At 47.4% G+C, this 12,674-nt stretch overlaps 1 pseudogene; it reads right to left on the reverse strand.

The window, feature by feature from the left end:
• Positions 1–5,676: 5,676 nt before the first annotated feature.
• LOC145348788 (U2 spliceosomal RNA) lies at positions 5,677–5,853 on the reverse strand (annotated as a pseudogene).
• Between the last annotated feature and the right edge of the window lie 6,821 nt (positions 5,854–12,674).

A 12,674-nucleotide genomic window follows, 5' to 3' on the forward strand; every position in this document is an offset into this window, starting at 1 on the left:
GATTTAAACTAATTTGTCAGGGGGATGGGAAAACGAGCTGTAGTCCAGAAGCCAGTGTTGAGTGTAGTGAGGTACTGAGGAGGGTATCAAGGTCGCAGGGGTGTACAGGCAGACAGGGAGGTGGGTTGAAGTGTGTCTACTTCATTGCTTGATAGAGCAGACGCAGCACGGTTTCATGAAGGGGAAGTCGTGTCTGACCAATTTATTGGAGTTCTATGAGGATGTGTCTAGGGCGGTGGATAGAGGAGAGCCGGTGGATGTGGTCTTTCTTGATTTTCAGAAGGCGTTTGACAAGGTACCTCACAAGAGTTGATTGCAGAAGGTAAGGGGGCATGGAGTTGGGGGTAGGGTGTTAGCTTGGATAGAGGATTGGTTGTCAAATAGGAGGCAGAGAGTGGGGGTCAATGGGTGCTATTCAGATTGGCGGTTGGTGACTAGTGGAGTGCCCCAGGGGTCGGTGCTGGGGCCTCAGCTATTTACCATTTATGTAGATGATCTGGAGGAGGGAACCGAGTGTAGGGTGTCGAAATTTGCTGATGACACCAAGATTGGTGGAACGGCAAATTGCGCGGAGGGTGTGGAGAGTCTGCAGAAGGATCTAGATAGGCTGGGCGAATGGGCCAGGAACTGGCAAATGGAATTTAATGTTGGCAAGTGCGAGGTGGTCCACTTTGGTAGGAATAATGGTAGGAAGGACTATTACTTACGTGGCGAAAAACTGCAGCAGGCGACGGTGCAGAGGGACCTCGGGGTCCTTGTGCATGAGTCGCAAAAACCCAGCTTGCAGGTGCAGGAGGTGGTCAGGAAGGCTAATGGGATGCTGGCCTTCATAGCGAGGGGGATTGAATATAAAAGTAGGGAGGTCTTGCTGGGGCTGTATAGGGCATTGGTGAGGCCGCAGCTGGAGTACTGTGCAGTTTTGGTCGCCGTACTTACGCAAGGATATTTTGGCCTTGGAGGGAGTGCAGAGGAGGTTTACTAGGCTGATACCGGAGTTGAGGGGGTTGAGCTATGAGGAGACGCTGAATAAACTAGGCTTGTACTCGTTAGAGTTTAGAAGAATGAGGGGAGATCTCACTGAGACATATAAGATGATGAATGGGATGGATAGGATAGAGGTGGAGAGACTCTTCCTGCTCAGAAAGGACAGTAGGACTAGGGGGCACAGCCTCAAGATAAAGGGGGGCGGTTTAGAACGGAGTTGAGGAGGAACTTCTTCACTCAAAGGGTGGTGAATTTCTGGAATTCTCTGCCCGTTGAAGTGGTGGAGGCTGCCTCGCTAAATATTTTTAAGACGCGGGTTGATGGGTTTTTGATAAGAGAGGGGATTAAGGGTTATGGGGAGAGGGCGGGAATGTGGAACTGAGCCACGACAGATCAGCCATGATCTTATTGAATGGCGGGGCAGGCTCGAAGGGCTAGATGGCCTACTCCTGCTCCTATTTCTTATGTTCTTATGTTCTTCTGAGCACCCGGAATAAGACAGGTGAACTTGGAGCGGGGATTGGGACTTGGGACTACGATTTTGTGGCTATTACGGAGACATGGTAAGAACTGGGACAGGAATGGTTGTTGGAAGTTCTGGGGAGAGATGTTTCAGTAAGAGTAGGGAAGGTGGTAAAAGAGGTGGAGGAATAGCATTGTTAATCGAGTATAGTTTAGCGGCTGCTGAAAGGCAGTTCGAGGGGAATCTGCCTCATGAGGTAATATGGGCTGAAGTTGGAAATACGAAATAAGTGGTCAAGTCTTCAGGAGTTTTCTATAGGCCCCCAAATATCAATAGAGACGTGGAGGAAGAAATTTCAAAACAGATTATGGATAGGTGTGGAGGTCACGGTGTAGTTGTCGTGGGTGACTTTAACTTTCCAAATATTGATCGGAACCTTTATGGGTCGAATAGTTCGCATGGGGCAGTTTTGTACAGCGTGTGCAGGAGAGTTTCCTGACACAACATATGGATAGGCCGACAAGACGTGGGGCCACATTGGACTTGGTACTGGGTAACGAACCGGGCTAAGTGTTAGATTTGTTTGTGGGAGAGGGCTTTGGAGATAGTGACCACAATTCGGTGTCATTCATTATTGCAATGGAGAGGGATAGTGCCATACGGCAGAACAACGTTTATAATTGAAGGAAGGGTAATTATGATGCGATTAGGCAAGAATTAGGGAGCATAAGTTGGGAACAGAAACTGTCAGGGAAAGGCACAAATGAAAAGTGGAGCTTGTTCAAGGAACAAATACCGCATGTCCTTGATAGTTATGTCTCTGTCAGGCAGGGAGGAAATGGCCGAATGAGGGAACCATGGTTCACAAAAGAGGTTGAATGTCCTCTCAAGATGAAAAAGGAAGCGTATGAAAAGATGAGAAAACAAGGTTCAGTTGGGTCGCTTGAGGGTTACAAGGTAGCAAGGAATGAGCTTAAAAAAAGGGCTTAGGAGATCCAGGAGGAGGCATGAGAAGTCCTTGGTGGAGCGGATCAAGGGAAACCCCAAGGCTTTTTACTCTTATGTGAGAAATAAAAGAATGACCAGGATGAGGTTAGGGCCGGTCATGGAGTCAGAAGAGATAACAGAGGTGATGAATGAATACTTTTCTTCAGTGTTCACCAAGGAGAGGGACCATGTTTTTGAGGATGAGAGTATGAGACAGGCTGATAGGCTGGAGGAGGTAGACGTTCTGAGGGTAGATGTATTAGCAATTCTGAAAGACCTGAGGGTCACTAAATCCCCTGGGCCAGATGGGATATATCCTAGGATGCTTGGAGAGGCAAGGGATGAGATTGCAGAGCCTTTGGCTTTGATCTCTGGGTCCTCAATATCCATGGGGATAGTGCCAGAGGACTGGAGAGTGGCGAATATTGTTCCTCTGTTCAAGAAAGGTGAAAGGAATGACCCTGATAATTATAGGCCGGTTAGTCTTACTTTGGTGGTTGGTAAGTTAATCGAAAAGGTCCAGAGGGATAGGATTTATGACCATTTGGAAAGATGCAGCTTAATCCGGTATAGTCACCACGGATTCGTGAGGGGTAAGTCTTGCCTCACAAATTTGATTGAATTCTTTGAGGAGGTACCTAAGTGTGTAGCTGCAGGTAGAGCAGCTGATGTTGTATACATGGATTTTAGTAAGGTGTTTGATAAGGCTCCCCATGGTCGGCTCATGAACAAAGTAAGGAGGTGTGGGATAGAGGGAAATTTGGCCGTTAGGATAAATAACTGTCTAAGTCATAGAAGACAGAAGGTGGTGGTGGATGGAAAAGTTTCAGACTGGAGGCCAGTTACCAGCGGCATGCCACATGGATCAGTGCTGAATCCTCTGCTATTTGTGATTTTTGTCAATGACTTGGAGGAGGGGGCTAAAGGTTGGGTCAGTAAGTTTGCTGATGACGCCAAGATTGGTGGAGGAGTGGATGAGGTGGAAGGCTGTTGTCGGCTGCAAAGAGACATTGATAGGATGCAGAGCTGGGCCGAAAAAAAACGGCAGATGACGTTTAACCCATTTAAGTGCAAGGTGATTCGTTTTGGTAGATCCAATTTGAATGTGGCTTATAAGGTCAACGACATGGTTCTGAGGAATGTGAATGAACAAAGAGATCTTGGGGTTCATATCCACAGATCTCTGAAGGTTGGCACTCAAGTGGATAGAGTCATAAAGAAGATCTATTGTGTGTTGGTGTTTACTAATGGCGGGGGGGGGTTGAGTTTAAGAGCAGTGGGGATATGCTGCAACTATACAGGACCTTGGTGAGACCACATTTGGATTATTGAGTGCAGTTCTGGTCACATCACTATAAGAAGGATGTGGAAGCATTGGAGAGAGTGCAGAGGAGATATACCGGGATGCTGCCTGGTTTAGAGGGTAAAACGTATGAGGAAAGGTTGAGGGAGCTAGGACTTTTCTCTTTAGATTGGAGGAGGATAAGAGGCGACTTACTAAAGGTTTATAAGATGATGAGGGGAATAGATAGAGTGGACGTTCAGAGACTATTTCCTCAGGTGGATGGAGCTGTTACTAGGAGGCATAACGACAAGTTTCATGGTGGGAGATATAGGAGGGATGTCCGAGGTTTCTCTTTCATATTTCTCTTCCTGCGGTTCCTCTGGGTAAGTGTCTCAAGCCATCAGCACTGTGTGTCAAAGCAGTGAAGGGATCTGTCTCGTCTCGTCTGTCATTCTAGGAAGTAGTTTTTATCATCGTTTATCAGGAAGACGTAAAGATATTGGAGAGCAAATGTTAAACGGCAGATATTCTGTTTGGTGGAATTCGACTCATTAATCAAGAGGACGAGGCTGTAGAAACTGCGAGCCTGTGCTGGATAAAGGAGGGAGTGTGGTGATCTTACTGAAATTTTCATGGTTCAGAATGAAAGGGAGATTGCAAACATCCAGAGTCTAGATCGAAGTAGGTATAGCTTTAAATCTAGAATCGGGAGGGTGACAAGGCAGTTTGGATTGAGTGAGGTTGAGTTTTTGCGTGACTCCAGTGAGGCAGTGAACCAGTGAACCCACCGCTCAGTCTGTGAATTTGATCAGAGACCCAATCCATTTTCAGAGCTGATTTTCAGAACAATATCATAGTCCAGTTTCCCACTGGTTTGCAGTGTGGGAAAACGTTCCGTGGCTCCTGAGGAGGGAACAGGAGACAAGAAGTCCTCCTCCCAACTCTGGTGACTCGGGGCCGTGGGATGCGTGAATATTCAGTGGGGAGGAGAGAGAGCAAGGAGAGTCGAGCAGCAGTGAGAAAGACAAGTCACCTGCTGGTCACAGAGAAATCATTAAAAACTGCCTTCATTCCCACAGTGAGACGCAAATTCCTTCAGAACCAGTGAATATGTTTGCGGAACAGTCACTACTGTAATGCAGGAAATGTAAAACCAATTTCCAAATAGCAAGCTCCCAGAAACAGCATAATGATGAAGTTTGATGATGTTGTTTCAGTGTAAATATTGGGCAAGAAACAGAGGGAACAAACTGCTTACCTAATTTCTGATGGGAATTTCCAGTGGTCAATTAAGATCACTGATTAGACCATTCTGTTCCTCTGAGTGGGACATCGCAATCCAATGGAAGATCAAGTTTGCATTGAGTCTTCAGGTATGAGATTTCTCCCTGTGTGAGTACACTGGCTATCTATTTTGAAGCTACTGCACAATCGCAAGGGCTGGATCTCTGCTGGTTCTGCTGATCAGCGCTGCTGTCACTCAGACTGGGAGAGGCGGGGTTCCGGTAATCCAGGAAGCCGATTGGTCGTACCCGCTGTCATTCAGTGTCACGGGATCGGGACCTCTGCCAATTGGGTGGTGGAGTGACCGGAGCGCCTGTCACTCATCTGAAGGGCGATGGGTTTGCGGAAAGTTGGAGGTGATTGGCTGCATCTCTTGTCCCTCTGTGCGGCATATCGGCAGTGAGTATTTGATTTGATTTGGTTCATTATTGTCACACGTATTAGCATCCAGTAAAAAGTATTCTTTCTTGCGCACTATACACAAAACGCATACCGTCCACAGAAAAGGAGCGGAGAGAGTGCAGAATGTCGTGTTACATCAGAGCTGGGGAGTGGAGAGAGCTCAACTTAATGCAAAGTCAAATGTTTGATGGCATCAGGGAAGAAGCTGTTCTTGAGTCGGTTGGTTGTGATCTCTGATTGTTGTATCTTTTTTCCCGACACATAAAGGTGGAAGAGTTGTTTCTGAAGTTGCCGTTCGATACGTGGAGTGAACGGAGCAAGCCCCTATTCCATCTCCCTGTTCCAAAAATCAATTTAATATATGGTTCCCAGATACGGGACGTATCAGATATTAAACTGATCAGAACAAATACGACACTTGATCTTCGCCAAAAGGCCGAGAAGCGATGCCAAAGAAAGTGTTTTACTCACAGATGTTGCCTCTTTTAAGGAAGGAATGAGCAGCAGAAGGAGGGGGTGGGGTGGGTCCACCTGAGAGGGCTCACAGAGTTTCTTTCCTGCCGTCCGAATGTTACTGCTGAAAAGCAGCCTGACCAGGATTCGAACCTGAATCTCCAGCTCTGGGAGCAAGTGTGCTCGTCCGCTTGGGGTCTTTAATTCTGCTGGCTGCTTTTCTGAGGCAGGGGGAAGAGTCAATGGATAGGAAGGTGATTTGCGTGATGGACTGGGCTACGTTCACAACCCTTTGTAATTACTTGCAGTTTTGGTCAGAGCAGGAACCATACCAAGCTGTGATATATGGGAAAGGGTGCTTTCTCTGGTGCATCTGTAAAAAATACTGAGAGTTGCTGCGGTCATGCCAAATTTCCTTTGCCTCCTGAGAAAGTAGAGGCGTTGGCGGTTGTGGGTGAGGGGGTGGACAAAGGTCATTCAAAGGTCCGTTGACCTTGGGTGTGATTTTTCTGGTTTTGGGGCTGGAAAATCCCGCCGTGTGTGAACTCAAATCTTTCATTCTTACAAAGCGCAGCCCTGACACCTGCTGACAGAATCTCAGTGCTGCAGGAAAGAATTCCCCAAGAAAAACGGCCCAAGAAGTGGGACAGTCTTCGAAGATTCACAGGCAGGATGGGCCGAATGGCCTCTTTCCATTGCGAGATGACATTATGATTTTTATATGATCTGACATTTAGATCGGATCAAATCCACATTTTCAAAGTTGACCTGAACTGAAGATTGTCATGTGAGATGAGAACAAATACACTCGGCATCTGTTCCCCAGAGTTTCAATGAGAAGGGGGTTGACACAGGGTAGGTGCTGGAAGGATGGTTCCCCTGACTGGGGTCTCCAGAACCAGGGACTTTAGCAGCTTGATGGTGATGTTCCTGCAGTAATAATCCAGACTGTAATCAGTGGAGAGTTTCCCCCCGATTGCCATTGAGTTGTGTTTCGCTGGGGCTCCTTGATGCCACACTGGTGAAATGCTGCCATGATGTTCAGGGCAGTCACTCTCACTCCACCTCTGGAATTCAGCTCTTTGCTCTGGCTGGGGGAGATGTTCAGTTCGGCTTCTTCCAGACGCACTGGGCTCCGCATCTCACGGCAGCCTCTTTGCAAACTCTCAGGAGGCCATGGAATGGAGTGAAACTAGACATCCCATGAGAAAGTGTTGAACTCATATGAAAGGAGGAGTTGAATGAGCACCCATGATGCGGCTCCGGGCGGCTGAGGGGGGAAAGCGGGCGCGCGGGAGGAAAAGTTCCGCCCAGAGCGCGAGGAGCAGCCGCGCTCTGACCTCCCACCCAAGGTCAGAGTGCGGGAAGAGGCGCGGCTCTGATTGGAAGATCAGGCAGCGTCAGCGGGGGCAGGGGGTGGGGCTGGACGCAGCACAGCATCACGTGATGGGAAGCGCGTGTTGGGGAGGGGAGCCCGGGAAAGGACCCGAAGCCCCGGATTTGGAGAGAGACAACGTCCCAAATTCAGCTGATTCAGCTTTCTCACCACATTCTGTGATCCTGAGTGTCACTGATTCACCAGCTCCATTTACACATCACACACACTGATTGACACCCACACTGCAACGTTACATTGCGCTCTTCACCTGGTTATTCCTCTGTTCAGATCATTCCTGCTCAAAACACAGGAAAAATCATCAGATTATCCCCAGTCTGACGTGTAAGGCATGGTTACAGTGGATTAACCAGGGTTCAACTAAATACAGTCCTGATGCTGCCCACAAAATAGTTATTAAAGTAATTGTCAAAAGTTGATTTGAGCCACCGAAACAAACCTATTTACCAGATATCGAAAAACGGCGTCAATCTTAATATTTAAAGAGTATCTTAAAGGAGGGGAGAGAGGTCGGGAGGTTTTAGTGGAACCGCGGCCTTAGCGCCGGGACAGCTGAAGACACAGCCACCAATGTTGGAGCAAAGGGAATCAGGGTTTAACAAGAGGCAGAATTGGAGCAGCTCAGAGATCTTAAGTCAGTTATCGGGCTGGAGGAGTTTACAAAGTTATGGAACAGCGAGGCCAAGGGAGGTGATTTGAACGCAAAGATTTGTTGCGGGAACACTTCAGGCGCACCCAAGCCCGTGTCCCCATCACAAATACAGACAACATTCAGAAAATACTGAAACAGACACGGAGGTGATTCTTTAATTTCACTGTCTTTCAAGGTGAAAACTGTGTTATTGACCAACAGAAAATTATCCAAAAACAGAATCACAGACAAGGCCGGAAGGAATAAGGGAATGGGGTAAGGATTGGGGAAGGACGCCAGAGTTAGAATAATCCCCATAGCTCGTAACATAACAGAACCGCCACCGGAATAGAGGAAAGTCAGGAAACCGACTAACTTGTTCCGTTCTGTTCACAAATATTAGACGAATGCCGGAACTCTTATTTCTCAGTAAGAAGTCTCACAACACCAGGTTAAAGTCCAACAGCTGAAGGAGCAGCGCTCCGAAAGCTCGTGATTCCAAATAAACCTGTTGGAGTTTAACCCGGTGTTCTGAGATTTCTTACTGTGTCCACCCCAGTCCAACGCCGGCATCTCCACATCTTAATAACAGCTGCCCACTCACCAAGGCCCTTTATAGGATCATTGAATAGAATCACAGAATCCCTGCAGGGCAGAAGGAGGCTTTTCGGCCCATCGAGCATTCGCCAGCAACAATTCCACGCAGGCCCTATCCAAGTATTTACCCTGTCAATCACACATTAAGAGGCTATTTAGCATGGCCAATCAACCTAACCCGCATACGTCTGGACTGTGGGAGGAAACTGGAGCATTCCCACGCAGATACGAGGAGAACGTGCAAACGCCACACAGGCAGTTACCCGAGGCTGGAATTGAACCCGGATCCCTGGCGCTGTGAGGCAGCAATGCTAACCACTGTGCCACCACGCTTCTGTCTATTTACAGTGAGAATTCTTTGCTCTGAAATTCCAATTCCTTTGTAATAGACCGAAAGTCAGGAGTTAACAGTGACCCGAGTCAACGGTTTAAAATATGAAGAAATATTTTAGGTGGGAAACACGAGGCTTGTGATTGATTTTTTTAGTGCAGTGTCTCTGAGACGCTCTGTTGAGTCCAAGGAAGTTTGCAGAGTTGACCCTCACATCATTTTGCCCGGCAGAGGGAATCCCATTGCGATATTGGCTGGAGTACCAGACAACCCGCGAACCCAGGCGGGAGTAACTCTGGCTCTCTTGGGCGGGTTTCCCCGGAGAATGAATTCTGGCGAGCTGTCTCTATGGAGTTTTCTCCTGTTTACAGCGACCACAGCGACAGTCGCTCCTCCCCGTTGGCTCCCGCTGGTAAACTCAGTAATCCGCTACTGAGGGACTCAACGACTAGGGAAAAGTACGAGACGGCCGCGATCTGCGTGGATCAGAGACTGAGTCTCAAGATGGTATCAAGGAATGGGAATCCCGTTGTTGATGGTTCAGAGCGGCTGGGATCCGTCCCGGATAAACAACCTCCCGCAGTGGCGTCTGTAGCAGCGCAATGTGCAAAATGTCAATGTCACCGCCACACATGTTCCAGCTCTCCGGAGCGAGTAACAAGATCTTCCGTAACTCCAACCCAAGAGGAGATCTTGAGATCCCCGCCATTACTACCTGCCCTGTTGGCAGCTGAGTTCGGGTCCCAGAGCAGGGGAGGCAGCCAACCCCGTGGCGGACGACACTGTTATCGAAGAGTGGACGGCCCATCCACCGGAAAATGCGAACTTTGTAACAACACAAATCTCCTTTTAGAAGAAATATCGCGTTTCCAATAAGGGAAGGGGAACTCCGGCCAATGGAGCGGCAATTGACACAAATGGAGAAAATTCCGAGACGACCACCTTCATGGAAGGGGTCACTGTCGAGCCGACTTATGACACTGTATCAGTCAGAGAGGTGATCACCCATTACCCCCATTGATAGGGTTGTTCTGCAGCTCCTGTAACACCCTCCTCCGCACGATCGGCTTCTCCAATATCCACATGACCAAAGTGCCCCAGGTTATAAACATCAGAACCAGGTATTGGCTCTGCGGTAAAACAGGAGACTATCAATCCATTGCCTGGCACTGCCCTCAGTGTAGCGGAGAAAGGTAACCTGTAACAGTCGGGGAATACCAATGCAGCGAGTGCGAGCTCAGCTTCACCACCAGGTCTGGGCTGAGCCAGCACGACAGGCAGATACATGTCGCTTTGAGCACCCAGAAGCGCCTGGAAGCTCTTCAGGTCTATTCTAAGCCGGAGACCTGTGCCTGTAAGTGAACCCCGGAGCAAGTTACAGTCCTGAGGGAACTCGACCCAAGATTTGCAGGATGCCGGTACACCAATAAGGAAATCGCAAGCATTCTTCAAACTGAAACACCCAAATAAACCTCAGACAGATAAATAAATACAGCATTCCAAATGAAACCATCTCGTCTCATTAACAACTTACTTTTTCGAAGTAAGCTCTATCCCACAACTTCATCCCTAACAAGGGGGAGATATCAAACGCTATCAAATCATATCAGTGATGCGAGGCAACAAACAAAACCATCGCCCACATTTCGGTTGCTGCCCGTTTGTAAAGAAGGCAAGAATTAAACACCACAGCAAGGGATTCCAACAACTCCACCGAGATGTCAGTAAGCACTGCTCAACATCTTACAAGGAGCCAAGACTAGTGGCCAAGGACGGCTCCTTATGGAAACCTGACACAATGCTCACGGTAGATCAGAGAGTTACAGTGGTGGGTGTCACAGTGCGGTACGAAGATGAATACAAGGCACTGAGTTGTGCGGGACTTAAAACTGCACAAATACATCCATCTGGGATCGGAGGTGAAGGAATTACCGGGAGGTTCTGAGCCTGAGTACTTGGGCTTTGTGCTGAGCGCCAGAGGGAAATGGCTGGAAATGAACAACACCTTACTCACATTGCTATTTTGCAGAGTAAACAATTTCTCAGCAAGGACGGTGTCGGGGAAAGGACGGAGAGTAACAACGGGGAAAGCTCTATGAAATGGTGGAAGACAGGAGAGGTTAAATGTCTGAAAGTGTAACGGGGCAAAGTATGAGAGAATGGGGAATGGGACTGGTGAAGAAGCATAAGGTGGTTCCAGAGCAGTGTTAATGGTTACAGCAGAATGGTAACGGTGGTTAGAATCTGAAGTTCCTGAATTCAATGCTGAGGCTGAAAGGCTGGAAAGGACAGAATGGTAATATTCCTAATTCCTGTCGGGAACAACTAACACTGCATTACCAGAGCTGTGTATAAGCGGCTGTTGGAAAGAGAGACGTGTCGATGTCCTTTTAGAAATAGTTAATCAGTTAACAGTGATCTCAGTGAATGAGGAATAATAATTATATCAGAACGAGCCTTAGATGGAACATATCGAGATCATAGTCGGTTTTATTGTGTTCAGTGACTCTGTGACCCTCTGGGGTGTCTGAATGAAATCCTTGGAGAGTTCAGTGTCCAACATTTCATCCGGCAGAATGAATCCCATTGCGATATTCATCAGATGAACAGACAAACCGGGAGTGCAGCAGATTGGAGTTGACTTACACAAGGCAGGGTCTTGATACCAGGCCTGCAGCGATTCTGTTCAGTTCCTGAGTTCTCCAAAGACTTGTGCTCCACGATTGCTGTTGTTAACTCCCGCTGTCAGCACAACAATTTATACTTAAATATGTTCATTGCGGGTTTCTAAACCAACTAAATATAGCAGCATGTATTCTGTTATTGCAGAATTTTACTGCGTAATGCCTTCTCACAGAATGGTGAATATTAATGTGACATTCTCCTGATAATCTTTCTCACTAATAGTCAGGGAACATCTCATCAAACAATGGGAATTACTGAATGGGATTTGTTAATTTGAATTTGATCAGATCCAAGGTTCTGAATAAATAACAATGCCAGTCTGATACAACACAGAAAGTGGTTAACCGGTCCATTGAATCTGTGAACCTTCAGAGACAGTCCCCACTTCTTGGGCCGTTTATAATGGGGAATGCTTCCCTGCAGTACTGCGATTCCGTCAGCAGGTGGCAGCGGTGCGCTTTGTAACAATGAAAGACTTGAGTACACACAGAGTCTCAACCCATCCCAGAAACTGACTGCACCCGCAATGAATTACTCACAAGAACAGGAGCAGCCGTCAAGTAGAGAGATTGTCACAAATGACAGAAACTTCCCAGATTTTTTTTGGCCGGAAATGATAGTCAGTAAATTCCACTGGGCTCCGCACCTTGTCACCCTGGAAATGTTCCGAATGTCTATCCCCAGAGAGAATTCACATTTTCTGACACTTTATTTGTCTCCTGAATGTCTCCAGTCAGGTTTTAACGATGAAAATATAACTCCCCCCCAGTGCTGATGATGGGTGAGAGAATTTCCCAAAATCGAGGAGAATTCCATCCAGCGGGAGGATTGTCGCCAATGACACAAACTTCCCAGATTTTCCATGTGTTGAAATGAATGTCAGTAAATTCCGCTGGGCCGTGTAAGGGGAGTCCATGTCCGCCAGGACAGATTATCTTTCCTGTTCTCCACACAGGAGCTGTTTAACACCCAGGCAGTAACAATAAAACCCAATGCTCAACACTGTGAGATATATGAAACATTTTACACCAGAATCACAGACAATATATCTGCAATAAAACAAGACATTGATTTCCAATTCACATTGATCTCTCTACCTCTACCTGCCATTTTGCCAACTTTACAAAAATGCCTGTTAATGAATCTGATCCATCGGAAAACTTCACAGCCTGTGGT

This window comes from Carcharhinus amblyrhynchos, chromosome 9, assembly GCF_965287045.1.
Source record: "Carcharhinus amblyrhynchos chromosome 9, sCarAmb.v2.hapA, whole genome shotgun sequence".
Taxonomy (NCBI): Eukaryota; Metazoa; Chordata; class Chondrichthyes; order Carcharhiniformes; family Carcharhinidae; genus Carcharhinus; species Carcharhinus amblyrhynchos.